The 16058-nt window shown below is 41.0% G+C and overlaps 1 protein-coding gene across 6 annotated transcripts in view; it reads left to right on the forward strand.

Moving 5' to 3' along the window:
- The first annotated feature begins 11667 nt into the window (after positions 1-11667).
- Zdhhc21 (zinc finger DHHC-type palmitoyltransferase 21) overlaps positions 11668-16058 on the forward strand; it is a 69984-nt gene continuing 65593 nt past the window's right edge. For 4 of the 6 annotated variants that reach the window (XM_070033151.1, XM_070033156.1, XM_070033154.1 and 1 more), the window contains exon 1: positions 12400-12723. The gene's annotated coding sequence lies outside the window, so the exon portion shown is untranslated. Of the gene's footprint in view, positions 11995-12399; positions 12724-16058 lie in introns of those variants that run through there. The other 2 variants (XM_070033152.1, XM_070033153.1) reach the window with 2 other exon arrangements.

Raw genomic sequence — 16058 nt, forward strand, 5'->3', positions numbered from 1 at the left:
CTTTCAGTAGACACACACACACACACACACACTCATACACTCACACATATACACACAGTCTCTCTCTCACACACACTCACATATTTCTGAGTAATGACTTATTATTTAACAGAAGAAATTTGTATATATTTTAATTTTATTCCTCTTTAATCACCATCTAACATGGTGTTGTGAAGGAGCAAATGCATGTATATTTAGTGTGTGTTATGCAACACATCAGTTTAACAGAATATGAGCCTCCCAGATACACATGTGGCCTTTACAGCAGAATGTATTATACCCTTTGGTGGTCAAAGGCAACTTAATTGGCCAAGATGTGGTCATGAGGATAAAATTGTTAAGCATTAATGATATCCCAGCTGGTCAATATATTTTGGTGCCAAAAGCTATTGAACAGCTGTCTAGTTTGCAACTGCCTAACCCTGATTATGTAAACCTATCTCTGCCAATTGGAATCTCCTATTCTCCTTCCGTCCTTGCAAACCCCTTTTATCTACAGTTGCAAATAGACTTTTATGCCCAATTATCAGTTTTATTCAAACTCTGGCCTGCCCTCCCTTCATGTGTAAATTCCAGATGGGATAGCTTATGTTCATGGATTAATCGCATGAACCTTGTGAAATTGCCCATTTATAGTAATTTTTACTCACCAAAAAATGGGGCACTTGTCAATGGTTCAGTGCAGTTTGTGGGAGCATAAGAAACCTAGAGAAAACATACAAATAGTGAATCGCTATTATATTCCAGATATTGTGCTGTGTCTTTTGAAAAAGGTAACACAATCAAGTCATGAAAACCGACTGAAGTAGGTAACGTCTCCATTTTACAGGTGAGGAAAGGAAGTCTTTCAAGTAGAAGCCATTTACTTAAGATCACACACAGTGTGTTGTCTATTTTGATTAAAACATTTTCTCATTCGTTCTCCATTGGTTTTGATTTATGTCTCCCAAGTCTCTTACCTATAGGACATAGTGCTAACTTTTTTTTTTTTAACCTCTGACCTAGTTCTTATATCTGAAGTATCCTGATGTCATCTCTTGAAAGATAAAACATCCTGGGTCAAGTTCTCAGCCCAACATTGCCCTGACTTGATTGGATCCCATAGCAAGCGCCTTCATAAATCCCCCTCTCATTTCCTCTCATAAATATAAGGTTGCTAATAATTACCTCAGAATTATGATGGTGATCAAGGGTAAGTAACAGCACTTTAGAGTGCCTTAGCTCCTGCTAACCCGAAAATCAAGGAACGAATCCACTCTTTTCCTTTCAGACTTTTATCACTTGCTTTAGAAAAATGTAAAAGGCACTAGGAAGAACAAAAGGATACAAAATACACGAACTCCCATCATTAAAATATTTAGCATTTTGGCACTGTGTGTGTTTAATCTATTTTCTAAAAAAAAAAAAGAAATAAGCCTGTTTCAGATATAAATAAGTTCTGTTGGGTGTGGTGGCATATACCTGTAATCCCAGCACTTGGGAGGTTGAGGGAGAAGGATGAAGAGTTTAAGGCCAATCTGTGTTATATAGCAAGATGGTTTCAAAAAGACAGATATAACTCTCTAACAAGCAGGCTGATTTCCATACCTCAAACCTCTATCTAGTGGACATCTTATTCCACAGAGATTTATTCTTCGGGTCCCCTTTCATGATTTTGCACATTCTTTTTTTTTTGGGGGGGGGGTCCAGTCGTGGGGCCTGAACTCTGGGCCTGGGCACTGTCCCTCAGCTCTTCAGCTCAAGGCTAGCACTCTACCACTTGAGCCACAGCGCCACTTCCGGCTTTTTTCTTTTTGCTTATGTGGTGCTGAGGACTCGAACCCAGGGCCTCATGCATGCAAGGAAAGCGCTCTACCACTGAGCCACATTCCCAGCCCCTGATTTTGCACATTCTTATAGGTAGCAGGAGATAATATATAGAATTATTTTTGTGTATGTGCTTACTTCAATCAGCAGGTGTGTATGGGTTCAGATCTGGAGAAGCGGGGTCAGAGGTGTAGTAAGAGTGTATGTCAAACAAAATCCATTTTAGAAGGTGTGGAGGAGGCATGGACTCTGAAAATCAATAAACTCATCAATTAATCAATCATCTTCAACCAAAATTAGCAGACAGCAATAAGTGGGAGGCAAAGAAATTGTACTATGGGTTGACTACTTTTGATTGAGTAGTCTCTGAGAAGAGGTTCTTAAAGCTGTGTACTTTTAATCACCTATTCTCCAAGAATATTTTCCAGTCATCTTTTCCTGCCTGGTGTTTACAAGTTTGTAGATATTTGTTCCCAAATATTTTATTTGTATTTTAGAAATTTGCCAATCAGTATTGTCTGCAGAGAGAAGTTATGTTAGCTCTGATCATTTTTTTCTCACTGTAATTTTTTTTTGGCATTTAGGGTGGGTTTATTTCTTGCACATACAACATTTTACTATCGGAAACAGACAGGAAACATGCTTCTTACTGATTGTCCTAAAAGTAACAAATGGTTTTACTTATACTTCAGAAAAACCTGATTTCAGGTTGAATGATGCTTTAATTTTAAACCTCTGTAAAAATGAAGGACACAGGGGCTGGGAAGGTGGCTCAGTGGTAGAGTGCTTGCCTCGCATGCATGAGGCCAGGGTTCGATTCCTCAGCACCACATAAGCAGAAAAAGCTGGAAGTGGCACTGTGGCTCAAGTGGTAGAGCACTAGCCTTGAGCTGAAGAGCTCAGGGACAATGCCCAGGCTCAGAGTTCAAGCCCCACGACTGACCAAAAAATAAAAAAGTGAAGAACACAATTTCCTTTATCAGTAGAATGTATTCCTTTTTAATTTAAGGCCATTTAGTCTCTGAATTTTTAGAAAAAATTTATTTAGTGAAAGATACTTAAATTTAAGAGATGGAAAGGTAAATAAGATACATTTTTCTGCCATCCCAAGGTTTACAATGGAATATCAGGGATAACCCATGTAAACTATAAGACAGTAAATACAGCAGTAATAGTAAGAGCTACTAATTATTACTGAGACTTAACTGTGTTCAAGTACTTTCTATCTCTTGTCTTGTAGAAGGCTTTTCATTATCTTTTTTCTGGTATTGGGGATAGAACCCCAGGTCTGGCACATACTAGAAACTCTATTCCTTTCCCCTTCCTAGACTTTTCATTCTTCTTTCTTTCTTTCTTTCTTTCTTTCTTTCTTTCTTTCTTTCTTTCTTTCTTTCTTTCTTTTCTTTCTTTCTTTCTTTCTTTCTTTCTTTCTTTCTTTCTTTCTTTCTTTCTTTCTTTCTTTCTTCTCTTTCTTTTCCCTTTTTCTTTCATTTCCCTTTCTTTTTTCTTTCTTTTTTCTTTCACATTCCTTCCTTTCTGTCTTCTTTCTCCTTCCTTTGTTCTTTCTTTTCTCATCCCTAAAGAAAGCACTTTACTTCTTCATTCTCTAAACAAAGCACTTCTCAAAATTCTTCCTTCCTCCCTCCTTCCCTCCTTCCCTCCCTCCCTCCCTCCCTCCCTTCCTCCCTCCCTTCCTTCCTTCCTTCCTTCTTCCCTTCCTCCCTTCCTCCCTTCCTCCCTTCCTCCCTTCCTTCCTTCCTTCCTTCCTTCCTTCCTTCCTTCCTTCCTTCCTTTTCTTTCTCTTCCCTTCTTCAGTCACTTAACAAAGCACTTTTTTAGGTCAAAGTAACTTTATTATTTTTGGCAAGTTACTTAACCTTTTTAACCTCAGCTTTTTCATGTACAAAATGAGTATCTGATACTTGCTATGTGCCAGGTCATATATTAATCACAACAGTGATGAAAAATTTTGAAAAGCTACTCTCATGGAAGATGTAGAAGATAAATATTTAGTATATGAGCCAATGGAGATACTACCATGAAGAAAACAAGTCAAAGGAAGAGACATCGTGATGATAGAATGCCATTATTTTATTTAGGACCAGAAGCTTCACTAATTATATTCCATTTGGAAATAAACTTGAAGGAAGTGAGAAGAAATGGAAGTTTCAGAAGAAATAAAAGTTTAGGAGTAAGTTGTATGCAGACAATACTCAGGGTCTGACATTTTTTAAAAAGTTCTAAAAAGCACTTTTCAAAGCTCTTTCCTTCTTTTTTTGTTTTTCTTACTTTTTTAACTTTCTTTTTCTTTTTCTTGCTTTCTTCTCTCCTTTTCCTTCCTTCCTTCCTTCCTTCCTTCCTTCCTTCCTTCCTTCCTTCCTTCCTTCCTTCCTTCCTTCCTTCCTTCCTTCCTTCCTTCCTGTCTTCCTTCCTTTTTAATTCATTCAGTCCCTAAAGTTTATGAGTATTTGTGATGATATTGGTCACTGGAAACAGAAGATGAATTTTAAACACTCATTGGTGAATCCTATTCACTTTCTTTAAATCAAGGTTTGTATCTGGGAGTTTGAGTGGTGCAAAGGATGAGCAATGGTATCTTAGGCAAAGGATGGCATTTCCTGTAATACAGGTGTTTCCTACCCATCCACATTTCCTGGAAAGGGCTTATATTATCATGTTGTTGCTGTCCTTCCTTTTACTGTATTTTGTTTCCTTTCTTCCCTCCAAAAGAAACTAGTCACCACTGACCCACCCATGGGTGGAGTCTTGGGTTAATGCTTTTCAAGGAATTATGACTACCTCCTTTTGTTCACCAGCTAAGGGAAACACACCTATTTCAATTCCAATAGCCAACGAACAGGAATTTCTAGTTAGTAAACACTTTTTACATGGCATAGTCACATCACTGAAAAGAAACCTGAGTCCCATTCAAACTTCAGGCAACAAATAGGTGAAGTTTTAAATGGATACACAGATCCTTAGTAGAACAGGCACCTGTTCTACTAAGGTACTGAAAGGATGTCTTCTTCAGGAAGCCTTAGCTCTATTGGATTTAGTAGATATTTTCCTATGTAATAAGAATAATGGCATTATCAGTCCTAAGAAAACTGACAATATTTCCAAGGTATCATCTAGTTGTTTTCATTTTAACAGACGCTTTCTGGATCTAAGTCTCTCAAGTACCCAGGTGGAATTTTCAGTTATTGGGGTGAGCCAGTAGAGAATTTGGGAGAACAAGTAGGACTTACAGCACAATCCATTCTCAAGTCAGATTTCACAAAGCAGGTCATACAAATGTTTCATCTAGCCATAGTGTCAACTCCACTGCCCACATAGCTTAAGCCAAGTCGAACAGGCCCTAGGGCAGCTCAGATGCATTCCCCCACACTCATCGAACTCTAAGAAAAGTAGAAAGCACTTTTCTTCCCTGTAAACTTCAAAGAAAATCCTCTTGCCCCCATTTTATATTTTCTAGAAAGTTGACTGGTATGTAGACATACAAGGCATCCACATCATTAACAACACTGTTTCAAGGGATAAGGTTTGCTTATGGGTATGTGATCAGTCAAATGACTCCCTGCTGTAATTAAAGAGTTAACATTGTGATTAGAGTCATGCTCCAGGGGAATTGTAAGAAATGGGGAACACGGGAGTTGTAGTGTGATGGTTGTGCATGCTCTCTGATTCTCTCCATAAAACAGCATCAGCTGCTGCTGCAGACGGTATAATTTTAATGTAGTCTTGTAATATTTACAGAGTGCCTATAAAAGACTTCATAATGATAGCTGGTGTCTCTCATGGCAATTAATAAATGACAGCACCACTATGATCAGATTGCTTCAGGAAAGCATCTCTCAAAATACTACTGGCTTTCCCAAGTAAGTTTTGGGAAAGGTTCCTGAGTGCAGTACTTTCTAAATCTGAGGTGGGCTTGCTTTCACTATGTGCTGATATCCTCAAGTTCTTCCCAAGCAACAAAAGTGTGATCAGAGAAAAGAGAGTGGAGGAAGAGGTTGGCTTTCTGGTCTTTAGTGTAGTGGAAGTGAAAGTAACTACTTGCCTGATAGAGCAAGCCACAAGAATATCAATAGAAATGGTGTATGTGTGTTGCTGTATGTGTGTGTTTGGTTCATATCATTCTCCAAGGTAGCAAGTACTGTATTATTAAATCCAAAATATGGTCAATGCTTTCAAGTAGTTGGTTAGTCTTTCACCATCGATTCCATTGAATTCCTTAATGCTGTATTGATTGGCCTAGACTGTTTTCTATCATGACCTTGGAGAATTTCCTCAAACTGTTGCAAGCATGACAGCCACATTTTTTTTTTTGAATCAGCAAAAGCTGAAGCCTGTTGTGACACTGTAGAATTTCCAAAGAGGAATGCTTTGTGGTCTAAACTTTTCCAGCTGGTAAATATGGGTACTGTTAATTTAAAGTAGATGTGTTAAATTTGTCTATCTGAAAAGTACAAAAGTTTAACTGTGAAAGTGTTTTGATATAAGTCACAACAGAAAACATGCATTTAAAAAATTACATCTGGTACCTGGATATTCTTTAAAGGATTCAAAGAATTATTTCCCTTTTTAGTATTATCCCTAGGTGAACAAGGTGATTATCTTCCCCAGACTCTTCTTTCCTTTCCAGAGCTCAGCTTCTCCTCTTCCCTTTCTCTGTCCCAGAATGCAGCACTTTGTTTTTGTGCCTTCAAAGGACAATGGAACATTCTCTTAGGATCTACTAAAACTGTAGATTTTCTCCTTGTGCTCTGGAGTAGGATTCTTGATTTTAAAAATTCCAGTGAGGTAGAAATTTTGGGGGTAGCAAGAAACAAAAAACAGTGACAAATCTGTATCTACTCATATTTCTCATCCAAAACAAGGTTCAAATCTTACATAGATGTTATTCACCCTGCCAAAGGCAGTAAAGATGGTGGAATTAGCAGTTATCGAGACTCTTCACAGGCCATATTCAGGCCTAACTACTTGGCATCTATTGACTCATTCACAAATCCTTTATGCAGTCCATGATGGTTATTTTGCTATCTTCCTTTTATATGTGAGAAAACTGAGACATTTGGGTAATTAAATAATGATAGAGCCCAGGGACAAATCCAGGCATCTTTTCTTCAATATACTTTTTTTTGAGATTAAGGTTTCCAATCATATACAAAGCAAAGATTTGAAAACTCTGACATATTGGGGCTAAATAAGGCTTGCTACTTTTGTGGCAATCATAGACTTGAATCATTTGAACAAAGCCTATTTGGCTCACAAAATTCAAAACTACTCCTATTTGATTCTTTTGAGAATGTGTTTTGTTGAGCCCATCCAAAAGGTTCTAGCACCCCTTTGGCATTTTCCTTTTTTGCATAGGGGTTGATGAGAACAAATGTATGATCTTTGCCCATATAGCCAAACCTCTGCAAGCAAGACATTAGACATTCTTTTTTTTTTATTTCATAAAATCACTCCTTCCTGTTGCAGAAAATATGTGCCAATGAAGCCATCCACGATCTTCCTTGCCTTTCTTGTAAGGGATAAAACGTGACAAGTTTTTATCCTTAAGCTATTAATGCAGCTGTCCATATTGAAAAAGAAAACAGACTAAAAATAAATAGTCAAAAGTTAGTGTGTTGTTTCTTATTGTCCCTATTTGCAAAATGTAACCAATTGGAATGCTTTCACATTTTCTTTGAAAGCAAAGGATAAAATAACACAACCAAAAAAGAGAAGAGAGTCCATAGGTATTTATGTAGGAAAGCATTAGGGAAGTGGACACAAGAGGCTCTTGAATTCAAGGTCAACTTGAGCTACACATTAAGTTCAAGTTCTGCCTGAGCAGAACTCAAAAAAGAAATTAAAGACTGAGATTAAAATTCTGTGGTAAAGCACTTGGGTACAATCTTGAGCACTAAATTAAAACATCCCCCCCAACCATCTACTTTAATTCACATTTCTCCTCAGAGGCTTTCTTTTTCTTTTCTTTTCTTTTTTTTTTTGTCAGTTGTGGGGCCTGATCTTGACCTGGACACTGTTCCTCAGCTCTTCAGCTTAAGGCTAGCACTCTATCACTTGAGCCATTGCACCACTTCTGGCTTTTTCTGCTTATGTGGTGCTGAGGAATCAAACCTGGGGCTTCGTGCATGCAAGGCAAGGATTCTATCACTGAGCCACGTTCCCAGCCTCTAACTCACATTTCTCTAAAGGATAAGGGATCAGGATAATCTGCCCAAAGCATGACCCTCCTCCCACTTGGGAAGAGACCATATGTGAACTGTTGAGACTCAGCAATGGGAATGGTAGCTACTTTCTTCTGTCCTTAACACAGGATGAAGAATTTTTTTTTTTCCTGAAGAACATTAACTTTCATACCTGACAATGGAAACCTTTCATTGTTAAAGCGGCTGTTAAGACTTAATCAGCCAAAGTCTACCAGGTACAAGCCTGAAGCTTGATGAAATCAGATATATTACCTTTCAGGGATAGAGGGCACTTATTCCTAGAAAAGGAAGGAGAGGAAGGCATCCTTTGTAGAGCGGGCTCCTGAAGGATTTGGAGTTGAGATTAAGAGAGTATGGATCAATGTTGAATTAGTTATTGTTTTAAAGTGGGATGAGAAGAATGAATTAACCAAAGATTGATTGGGTGTTATCAGGAGTTGATGATGGCTGAGCAACTGGGTGTCACCAGTAATAAGTAAAAATAGCAGTCAGAATTATCAGTAAGAAGTCTGTAATCATTCAGAGAAAGTCCTTATGGCATTTTATAACTACAGCAGTATTTCTTAACAGCAGCAGTTCTTCCTGTTAAAGCCAGCTATAAAGCTGTTCTGTCTTCCCAGCCTGGTTAATGACTGGGTTTTTTTTTTCCTCTTTTTATTTCAAGCTGGTTTTCATTCTTTCACTCTCAGATAGGTTTTAACACTATTAATGTACAGGATCCAAACACACATGAACTTCCATAAGGATGTATTTCCCCACTAACATTTTAGCAAGTGTAAGAAGATTGAGTTCATCTTGTTTGTTGTGATGGAAGCTTGTAGAGGGAACAGCAAGCAAATAGCAGGTTGTAATACAGGACATGAAAATCTTTTGAAATGTCATCTTTTCCAACTTACAGCAGGTCATCACTCCTAAACCAAACCCTTAATGGCTCTTCATTACAAATAGTTTTCCTTCTGAGGCTCACTGTAGTTTGACTGTTTCTTTTCATTCTCCTCTACCTTTCCATCTATTCTACATTAACCTGTACCACACAGACCCTAGTGCTTTGTATTCACGAGGCTCTGGGGTTAATTCTAGACCTCTTTGTCCCCCCTCATCTCCCCTACCTCCCCACCCCAGCCAAAATCCAAACCCAAATTTTATTCTCTCTTGTCAGATGCAAGGTCCTTTTTCTGTGAAACCCACCACTCTTGATCAACTTCATTGACATACTGTCCTCTTTGGCTTGTAACTCTTTTCAGTTTTGCTTATGTTTTATCTTCAAGGTAAAGAATGGTGATTTAGAGTTTTCTTTGTTATTTTGGAAAAAAAGGTTTAGTTTGCCTCTAATCTCTATGTTCTAGGGAAAGTTCTTGGGCTGTGGTTCAAGAATTCATTATAATCCTCCTGAAATTGTCAGAAGGTAAAGCAGTGTGTTGAATTTTATATGTGTGTGTATGTTTATGTACGTGTCTTGTGTGCACTTTGCTGGGAGAGAAGCCACAACTTTCATCACATGCTCAAAGAGATGTGTTACCCCAAAAAGGTGTAAATAACTTTTAGATTATTAGACTATTGTGGAATGGGCACTCTGCCACTCAAGCAGATGGAGAAGATGACTATAAGCAACCAAGAAACCATGAATGTGCATCAAATGTGGGTGCTTAGGGTATGGTACCCAGCTGGGCAGGTGGAGAATGCCATCCACCCAGAGCTGCCAAGGGCTATTAGCCAGTACTGATTAAACTCTGGACTGCACTGACTTTTGGAAATTGCAGTAAAATCCATTCCTTACTAGCCACAGCCCAGAAGCATGATATTTGGCTGAGTTTATCTACATAAATGCCTCAACTGTGCCTTTGTTAAGAGTTCATTTGGCAGTGGCAGCAATGTCCCTTGTCCTTGTCTACTATTTTTTCCCAGATAGAATTAGTTTGATTAATAATTATGCTTCAACCCATCACAGGTCCAGAAAGTAGACTAGAATTCTGGAGGGGAAAACAGTGTGTGACGTAGTATCTTTTGGTCTATCCTTTAATTACACAGAAAAGGCCTTACAGTTGGGGGTGTGGCTTAGTGGCAGAATAGCTACCTAGCATGTGTTAGGTCTTGTGTTTGATCACAAAACAAGTAACAACAAAAACAAAATGCTTCCTTTTCAAAACGATTATTTGCTGTTGTATTTTCTGTATTTTCTCATTGTGACACAGGTGTCTGAGTATATCAATACAATCAATGCTTAGCAGGAATATAGCAGGAATACTATAATGAGATGTAAAAGGGCTAGAAAAGCCTTTGTACTTGCCCATGCTACACAAGCTCATGGTTTTGAGACTACTTTTCCTTTTCTCCTGTTGTGATTTTCCTAGAAATTCTTTATGGAATTGACTTGACTGGTAAGAGAAAGTTTAACTCATGAACATAGGCATCAAAAATATGTACACTTCCAAGGCTGAGAACAGAGGATTGCAGTTTCAAACCAGCCTAAGCAGAAAAGTCTGTTAGACTCTTATCCCCAATTACTCACCAAAGAGCTGTGGCTTGAATGATAGACCTCTAGCCTTGAGTACAAAAGGTCAGGGACATTGCTCAGGCCCTAAGTTCAAGTCTTAGACTTGATGTGTGTGTGTGCGCGCACACGTACACACACACACACACAAATGTACACTTCCAATAGTGTGCATTCATGTGCCTCCCAACTGACTCCCAGTTTGACATTTGTTGAGACCACGTGATACAAATTATTCCCTCTCACAGAGGTATTCCAAGAAAGCAAAACAAAATGCCAGTCGGGTAGCTGGAGTTGGGGTAGGAGAGTCTACCTGTTTTTGTTCAAAGTAGTTCTTATTTGTATTATTTTTGCCTAATTGAACAAGTTACCAAAAAAAATCCTACTAAACCAAACACATTATGAAATCAAAGATTAATTGTTCCAAAAGCAATTATGACTCGCTTTTCAACTACGTAAGAATGCATAGGGGAACTTTTTGTTAACCCAAAAGAGAATCAAATTTGCATATAGTCAAATCAATCCCTATTTCTAGAAGATACAATGGTCTACAATGCTAAAACTTGAGTATACCTTAGGTTACCTTGGAAGGCTGGTTAGATCTGATTGTTAAGCTCTACCTCCAAAATTTCTAATCTGGGGTAGGGCTGGGATGTGCAATACTTCACAAATTCCCAGGGGATGTGGCTGCTACTGGTCTGGGATCCACACTTTGGGGAAAAAACAAAAACAAAAACACCTCATTTATGTCTTCAAGATCTGAAGATGTACGCTGGATTGTTATAGGATACATGTGAAAAATCCTTAGTAATACAAAGTAACATAAAAGCACCCCGAAGTTACAGTGAGTGCAAGTAAAGTGGTGGAATTTCAGTTCGTTTTCAAATTTGGCCAGTATTAAGATCAGAGAAAAGATGAGGTGTGTGTGGGGGAGGGGGGCACTCTAATGGAAGGAACCAAAGGGATTCTGGAGGAAATGAACCAAATCACTTGGGAGAGGAACAGGCCCACTTGTGGAGGGCTTTCAATTTCATAGGGTCAGGAAACACCAATTTTAGTACTTTGGTATAAGCTTTCCAAGGCACTGTTCGGCCGGGGATGAGGCCGGAAAAGATTTTCGTTATCTCCGGGGTCCGGTGAGGAGACCTGGGAGGAGATTGTTGACACTGCTCATTGTGCACCGAGTGGGGAGGTTGCCACTTTTGGAAGCTCTCCGAAATAGAAGTAAGGCTTCTGTGTGTGTGGCTTGGGGTGGCCGGCAGGAAGAGGGAGAATCTCGGAGGGCTGCAGCACGCCGGCGGAAGGTGTGAAGTGGGGGAAGCCACGCATTTTCGTGCGGTGCTTTTCGATCTTGAAGGCGCATCCCGGGGAATCACCCGCAGAGCCTGGTCCGCGGCGGGTTCCGATCCAGACCTCGCGCACTTCCTGCGCGCTCGCAGAGGATGCTCAGGCTGCCAGGCCGCGCTGGGAAGCCAGGTACCCCGGTGGGGCCGTCCCGGGCGCGTGAGTGGGGCGAGGGCCCTGCGGTCCCGCTCGCGATCCTTGGACCGGTGTGGGGCCCCGGGGCCGGCCTGGGCGGCGGGGGGTAGGGGAGCGCGCGGAGGTGCGCCAGGTGCGCGCATGGCGGCCCACGCGGACCCGCGGCTCGGTGCGGAGGTGGAAGAGGGGGTGAGGGTGTGCGGCGAGGTGTCGGGTCTTTCGGCCCTCGGCGGCTCCCATCGCGGCTCCCGGGCGCGGAGCGGCGACGCCGACGGCGCGGGCACGGGCGCGTGCGGACACCCGCTCTGCCGGCCCCGGCGCGCCGGGCTCCCGGAAGCGGAAGGCGAGCGCGGCCCGGCCCAGGCGGCGGTGCGGGCGCCGGAGGAGGCGGTGGGTGGGGGAAGAGCCACGGGCTGTCGCCGGAGCCGCGGTTCCCTGGAGGCGAGCCCGCGGCGCGGGTGAGTGCGTGCGGGCGGGCGCGGGGCGCGGAGGCCGCCCCTCCGTCCCCGCCCCCCCCCCGGTGCCGGGCCGCGCTCCGGGCCCCGCTTCCTCCCGCTGTCCTCCTCGGACCCCGACCCTCGGCCCTGCACCTGCTGCGCCACGGCCCTCCCCCGCTCCACGTCGCCCTCCGCCCCGGGCCTGTGCGCGCTCAGCATCGCAGCCCGCGCCCCTCCCGGCCCGGCCGCCGGGTGGGTGGGGTTTCTGCTCTGGTCCACATGATTTAAGGTACTCACAAAGCGGGGGGGAGGGAGAGGGACGGGGAGAGAATATTCCAGGCTCGGAGTTTCTCGCCTGACAAATGTAGTTTGCTACCCTGCCGTGTGCACCCCTTCCCGGAGGCCCGCGCCGTGCTCCGGGCCGGGGCTCCCGGGGTGGCGAGGGAGCCTTGCATTCATAAGGTGGTGGGGGGTGAGAGGTGAGGCTGGGCGGGACTGGCAGGCGGGAGGCATACTTGGCTCCTTGGATCGACCTTCCTCCTCCCCCTCTCCCTCACATGCAAGGGTGGTTTCGAGAAAATGGCTTACGCGTTAGCCATTCGCATCAGACATAGGTCGCCGGAATCTTACCTGGAGAGGCCATTTAAATCATGGTCTTTCTCCAGCTATGGGATGTGGGCCACATTTTAAGATCCTGGGTGAATCAGTGGAGGGTGTGGGTGTTTGCATCTCCAGGGCTAAGAGGACCTGGCCAGTTATGACCTGAAAATAGTGCATTATCTGGAAAGTATAGCAGTCCATACACGTATGGAAGGAAAAAAAAATCAAGGTCATTGTGGGAGAGTCATAAATCATGGTGTAAAGTTACAGTCTACAATAATAAAGTAAGGATAATTAAGAACGTTAAAAAGATACGTGGGCCTTCTGCCTACTATGTTAATAGATGCGCCTAAAAAATTATCTACTTTGTAGCAAAAATATATATATATATATAATTGTTACCATTGATGAGTGTTTAGTATGTGCTTGTTTGGTGTACTGCCTCAAGTTCTTAAAATTCGTTAGATTTATTTTAAATATTCAGGGAGGTGCTCTATTTTTATCTCAGTTGTTCTATCTCTTAATAACAAAGTAGGTTTTGAAAAAGAAAAGACTAAGAAATGAATTAGAATGAAAGACCCAAATGGTATTGTGGAAAGGATAAAAAAGCTTATGGTCCCATTTCTGTCACTTTCCAGCTGTGGAGTCTTGGTAGGTCAGTGACCCAGTTTGTTTTCTAATCCATACTACTAGACTAAACAACTATTGTGGAGATAGGGTTTTGCTGTGTCTCAGGCTGGCAGGGAATTCTCCATCTTCCTGTCCTGGCCTTCACAAGTACTGGAATGACAGGTAGGCTAAGTTCTTGATGACTAGTAGGCTCCTTGAGGATAGTTTTTTTCTTTTAGCTTTTGTATATTTCTTTGGCAAATGTTGTGTTTGTAAATAAGCCCTTCAATATATTGAAAATACATTTAAACCATTTGCCTTATGAGAAGTCAGTAAAATATTGATGCAGTACCAGCACAGATGAACCGCAATTCATCATTTTGGATGAAAAACAATGAGACATTTTCCAGTTCTTGACATTTCTGTTCAACTTAGTGTACGTTAGAAGCTGAAGTTAAAACAATATTTTAAGATAATGAAGAGGATTGTGTTTACCCGCAGTTGGGATGCTTTGCTTAAAAAAAGAAATAAGAATAAACAAAAAATAAAAAGCAAAAAGCACTAACAATGTACACACAGCAGCTTAACAAATTCTAGACAAGAAATAATCAGCAAATCATGTGTTCTTCTTGTTTGCCTACTGCATGATTTCATTCAAAGTGGTGATTCAGAACCTGTGGGAAGGCAAATGAAAACACAATGCCATAGATTAGGGAAGAAACGATTGAGAAATCTAGTAATGACTCCATAGAGTTCTCTTCTAGAATCCTAATTAAGAGTGAGTCAATGAAAAATCTTCAGCCCAGGAAGCTCCACAGTTGGGGTGTGAGTAGTAGTACTACCTGCATCACAGGTAAGATAGAGGAAAGATGCAGTTTTTCAAATAAAAGGCTATTTCACATGTGGTAGAATAACCAGTGCATAAATGTCTCTTACAGAAGTTGAAAATGATTCAAGTATTTTTGAAAAAATAAAAAATACAGGTGAGGGACTGTGGGTACAGCTCAGTGGTAGTGTGTTTGCCTCGGATATATAAAGTAAAAAGTGAAAAGAATAAATGGAAAAACCCCAACTATTTTTCCCCCCTCATTTTTCCTCCTTTCCCTCTCTTGATCCTCCTGCATCAGCCTCCCAAGTGCTGGTAGTACAGATAGGGACTGCCAACACTGGTTTCTTACATAGCCAGAATAGTGATTTGAATCAGCTAGCTGAAGAAACATGTTTTCATAGACACTAGTAAGCACCTACTAGATCCCAAATGGTGGTCGGTTTGGTTTGTTTCTCTTTTTTTGGATGTACCCTTAGGGAAGATGTGACATTTTGAAAGTTTGTCTTTTACTTTTTTCTTGTACTATTCTCAAAGTAGATTAACCTTCTTCCCAATTTCAGAGGTTGAATAAGGTATCTTCTCTCTCCACCAATCTGTCTCCCCTTTCATAGCAGGGCAGGCTAGTATGTTTTAATTAGTATGTTACTATTCACTAATTGCTTTTCATTTTAACTTAAAATGCTCATATGATCTCCACAGAGCTTTTAGTTTTATTTTTTTAACCTATAATTATAGAATAAATAACTTTATCATATACTTCAGGGTTTTTACCAGGGTGAAGGGAGATTTTTCTTTAATGTTAGTATTCTAGGAAGTACTGGAACCTAGGATCTTTGCCATAATTTCCTTGGTAAATTTTGTTGTAAAAGCAATCTAATTCAACCCCTTTTTCTTCTCCTAGTCTGCCTTGGTACAGGAGGTAATAGTACAACAGTAGCTACTCACCTTCCTTTTTACATGAACATTGGTCTTTAAATCCAGTAAAATCATTCCCTTTTACCCTATCTAAAAGGGTTCCCGTGTGTGTGTGTGTGTGTGTGTGTGTGTGTGTGTCTGTGTGTCTGTGTGTGTGTGTCTGTGTGTGTGTGTGTGTCTGTGTGTCTGTGTGTCTGTGTGTTTGTGTGTTTTCTGTTTTCCTTTTTTTTTTGTTTTTGAGCAGAGGTTATCCTTGTTGCTTGTTGCTAACGCTACATTTATTCTTTCTCTCTTTTTGGTCTTTTTCCTTTGTTTTTACCTCCCTAAAGAAAAATGAACAGATAAACTATTTGTGTTGACTGAAATAATATTTGCCAGTTGAATGGATATTTCCAAACTTGTAGGAGATTCTTCTGAAGCTTTTCACTATGGTGCAAGATTGTTAAAAGAGGTCCAGTATTATACTTGTTACCCTTGAGGTAGGTGTCCAGAAGAGCAAACTTCAGTGTTGGTTTAGTGCAGTGATTTAAGAGAGTTGTTCTCTTGACTTGATTCTTGAAACTAATGATGATGGAAGGTTGTAGTTTGACACTTTGCCCCACCCTTATTTTTACAAAAATTTCTTGGAGAAATAATAATCAACTCTTGGAGAAATAATAATCAACTCTTGG

The sequence above is a fragment of the Dipodomys merriami genome, unplaced genomic scaffold (assembly GCF_024711535.1).
Source record: "Dipodomys merriami isolate MVZ:Mamm:240054 unplaced genomic scaffold, mDipMer1.0.p SCAF_22, whole genome shotgun sequence".
Classification (NCBI taxonomy): Eukaryota; Metazoa; Chordata; class Mammalia; order Rodentia; family Heteromyidae; genus Dipodomys; species Dipodomys merriami.